This window comes from Peromyscus eremicus, chromosome 16_21 (assembly GCF_949786415.1).
Source record: "Peromyscus eremicus chromosome 16_21, PerEre_H2_v1, whole genome shotgun sequence".
Lineage (NCBI taxonomy): Eukaryota > Metazoa > Chordata > Mammalia > Rodentia > Cricetidae > Peromyscus > Peromyscus eremicus.
Window position 1 is genome coordinate 24,025,956 of NC_081432.1, and position 4,707 is coordinate 24,030,662.

Here is a 4,707-nt window from a genome sequence, read left to right on the forward strand (position 1 = left end):
GCCTCTAGGGCCTCCACAGAGAAACCATTGCCAAGGTGTGGGTACGGAAAGCCTTTGGGGCTGTGCCTGCCTTAACCCTGCCTCACAGGGAAGTCTAGGGAAACTGCTGGATGAATATGGGATCAGCCAGGCATAAGAGGTCCTCTGTGTTATTTAATGGTCTTCAGGGCACATGTGGTCCAGGACAGCTACAAATTCAGTCAACCACAAAATCAACCATAAACTTAACTTAAAATATGAGAATGATTTTTTGTATTCCTTTTGAAACTTGATTGCATAGTTGTTGAGTGAGAACTTTGTAAATGACAGTTTTGTGTCATATTATCAAAAGGTTGGCTGTGACTGACAACTGATTAGTGTGCTACACCTCTAGGTGTATCTTTAATAGTCCAGAGCACTTCCTGTGGACTCTGGCCTAATCCATGGGTTAAACTCTTGGCAGGTTCTTAATACGATGGGGTTATTGGGAGTTGGAGGACAAGATGTGGGGCCTAGCTGGAAGAGGCACTAGACCATGACTCTGGGGGTTATGTGCCCACCCCAACCTCTTCCACGGAGAAGTGAGGAACTTCCTCTACCACATGCTCTTGCCGCCATGATGCTCTGCCCAAGCACATGGGACCAAGCAGCTTGAAACCTTGAGGCAAAGTAATCCCCTCTTCCCTTCGGATGTCTGTCGGGTATTTTGGTAACAGTGACAAAAGGACAGCTAAAATGCGCTGCATTCATCCTGGGCTTTGCAACTGCCGAATGGTTTTTTATCTCCTGTTACTCCCCTAACCGAGAGACTAAGGAGGTGTCTAACTCTGACATGAAGAGGACAAGGACACCATACTCCAGTTCTCTGGGATGTGTGTTACTTTCTTTCACTGCTGCGACAAACTACCAGACCGAGCAACTTGAGAGACCATGGGCTTACTGTGGCTCACAGTCTGAGAATGCAGTCCATCACCGCAGGGAGTGCTCGGCCACAGGGGTCCTGTTGTGGGATATTTGATCACGCTGTGTGAAGATGTGTTTCTGTCTTACCTCACCTGTCTAAGACGCCTTCTGACTGGTTTGATATAGAGCTGAATGGCCAATAGCTAGGCAGGAGAGGATAGGCAGGAATTCTGGGAAGAGATAGGAACTCTGGGAAGAATCTGAGAGGCCAATGAGACAAGAACGAAGTGGGACTTACATTATGGAGGAGAGGTAATGAGCCGCATGGCAGATGCAGATTAATATAAACAGGTTAATTTAAGTTATAAGAGCTAGTTGGGAACAAGCCTAAACTAAGACCAAGCTTTCATAATTAATAATTAATTAATTAATGATAATTAATAATTAACATTAATTAATAATCTGTGTCATTATTGAGGAGCGGATGGTCCAAAGAAAGTCCAACTATAGTGTTCAGTGGTGGCAGAAGTGAGGTGCAGCTGAGACCCCTCCCCTCCTTACCTCTCAGCCAACCAGGAAGCAGAGAGATGAATGCTCAGCTCCCTTTTGGCTCAGTCTGGGACCTCAACCCTTGGGATGGTGCCACTCATATTAGAGTAGGTAGGTCTTCCCGTCTCAGCCAAAGGTCTCCAGGAACATCCTCACAGACATGCCCAGAAGTCTGTCTCCTGTGTGATCCTAAAGCCTGTCGAGTTGACAGTGATTAACCATCACAAGCAGAGAAGTCACTTTGCTAGACTGTTGAACCTCAATTTCTGGCACTGGCCCAGTGCCTGGCTCCCCAGGAATCCACTGGTGTTTGAAATGTTATTATTTAAAATTAAGATGTAGAGGCTATGGACATTGCTCAATTGAGAGAGTGCTTGCACAGCATGTATAAAGAAAGCCCTGAGTTCAATCCCTAGCGCCACATAAACCAGGAATGGTGGTGCGTGCTTGTAATCCTAGCACTCAGGAAGTGGAAACAGGATGATCTGAAATTTAAGGTTATTATTGGCTACATAGAGAATTCAAGGCCAGCCTGGGCTACATGAGGCAATTTTTTTTCTTTTTTGTTTTGTTTTGTTTGTTTGTTTTTGTTCGAGACAGAGTTTGTCTACACCGCCCTGGCTATTCTGGAACTCACTAGGTAGACTAGACTGGTTGTGAACTCACAGAGATCCACCTACCTCTGCCTCCTGATTGCTGGGACTAAAGGTACTCACCACCACAACATGCTAGAGACATTTTGTTGTTGTTGTTGTTGTTGTTGTTAATTAAGATATAGTCGGGTGATGGTGGCCCACGCCTTTAATCCTAGCACTTGAGAGGCAGAGGCAGGAGGATTTCTGAGTTCGAGGCTAGCCTGGTCTACAGAGCATTCCAGGGCAGCCAGGGCTACACAGAGAAAAGGTGTGGGATCAAAGGCACACACCACCACACTTGCTGCATGGTCAGTTTTAGTTATCTGCTCTTTGCAGCTGGACACTAGGGCCCCTTCAAGGGGAATTAGGCAATGCCACTCAACTAACAAAGCAGAGGAACTGAGCCTTGGGTAGAGGCCATAGCATTGAAGCCAGGAAGTCTCCCAGCAAGAAAGGAACGGTCCCTAAAGAACCACTGAGAAGGTGCTGTACAGAAGTATGAGAACACGACTGGACACATGCCTATTGGTGAAATTAAGGCCACTCCACGAAGTTAAAAGGGAGGTTTATTTTGTGGGGTAACTTATAAGTGAAGGGATAGTTTACAGGGTCTGGGAAAGGTGTGGCGCAGTCCGGCGGTGTTCTCTGGGGAACTCTGCTCGGTCTACCTTCAGCATCCAGGGTCCAGGAACCAAGAGCGCCGGCGCATCCAGATCTCGGGTCTTCCACGTCCTCTCTTGGCCCTGCCTTGTAGGCGTGACAGTTACAAAGCCTCAGTGGGGGTTGGAACTTCCAGATCAAAGCTGGAATGGCTACCCACTATACATGCCATGTAACATTGGACAGAGACTGATGGAGATACTTAACCTGCTCAGTCCTGGAGCTCGGGAAAGTTGAGGAAGGCTTCCTGGGGGAGCCAGGCATGGGCATGGATGGAAGAAGACCCCTACTGGCAGGCTGCAGGGGAGGATGTCGTCAGGCTTTCTTTGGACCGCAAGTTCCCAAATAATGACACGGGGGATACTTCTTATTAAGTATGGAAGCTTGGCCTTAGCTTAGGCTTATTCCCAACTAGTTCTTTAAATTTAAATTAACCCATTTATATTAATCTACATTGTGCCACGTGGCTTGGTTACCTCCCCTCCCTGCTGTACGTCCAACATGCTCCATGTTTCACTGGTGAATCCCAACTCTCTTCTTCCCATAGTTCTTATCTCATCCCAGAAGTCTTGTCTATCCTCTCCTGGCTAGCTATTGGCCGTTCAGCTCTTTATTAAACCAATCAGAAGGTATCTTGGCAGAGACACATCTTCATAGTGTACAAAAGGATTATCCCATAATGGGATTCAAAATCCTGGGAGGGAGAGCGAGCTGGAGGGGAGGCATGGCAGGTGTTATGGTTTAAAGTGATGTGTTTGGTTTCAGATTGACAAGGGCTGGGTTTGTGATGGTTAATCTTGACTGTCAACTTGATGTGATTAATAGATGCCCAGATTAGTAGAGGTCTCTGGATGTGACTTGGAGGGCATCTCCAAAGAGATGCAGGCAGGTCCAACCTTCAGACATTGCAACGCCTTGTTAACATCTTCAACATGTTTGAGACCATGCAATCAGACCATGCTTGCTTGTTTTCAACAGAGACAGGGTCTCACTATGTAGCCCTAAGTGGTCTGGAACTTGCTATGTAAACTACACTGGCCTCGCACTCACAGAGACCTCCTGCCTCTGCCTCCCAAATTCTGATCCCCTTACCTCCATCTCTCTAGTGCTGGGACTGCAGGCATGGGCCTCCATGCTCAGTGCTGAGGATCAAGCACACGGCTTCATGCATTTTAGGCAAGCATTCTGCCAACTGAGAAACATTCGCAGCCCTCAGTCACTTTTTATTTACATATTTTTGTTGTTGCTTTAGTGGGTTTTTTTTGTTTTTTGTTTTGTTTCATTTTGGGTTTTTTTTTTTTTTTTTGGGTGGTACAAAGGATCCAAACCCAAGGTCTGACGTACCAGGGCAAGTGACCCACCACCAGGCCACACCCTCAGCCCTCCTCATTCACTTCTGACCCCGTCTCCATCCACGCCTAGAGCCCATTCCGGACCTCTGCACACCGGCTGCCAGGCCAGGCCAGGCCTTTCCAGGACCCTTTCCTGCCTCAGGTGGCATGGATGAATGCAGCTTTGGGCCAGGCTGGCGGACAAGGCACAGGGAGAGGAGAACAGCTGGGAAGCAGAGGAGCACGTTTCCCTGCCAGGTGCTGGCCTGCTCCCCACTGTGCCTTGAAGGAAAAGCAGCTGGTACACAGAAGTGAAGCCATTCAGACTGTTTATTCCCAGCCCCCACCACACACACACACACCACCCGCAAGATCCCGAGTCACGGGCTCTGGGCTAGAAAATGAAGGCACTGTCAGAGCGAAGGCCCAGGTGACTTTCGGGTATTTGCCTGAATATCAACGTAGCAATGGGAAGGCATGCCTGTTATTGGCCACTGAGACTCTGGGCTTCCAAGCAGAGTCCTCTACCTGGCGAATACGGAGTATCGGGCAAGAGCCCTGGCTGTGGCCACTTCAGGTAGCCAGGGGCTATCAGGAGGAGAGATGCCGAACCAGGGAGGGGGGTATGTGGGGGCGGAGGGGAGGGCGGG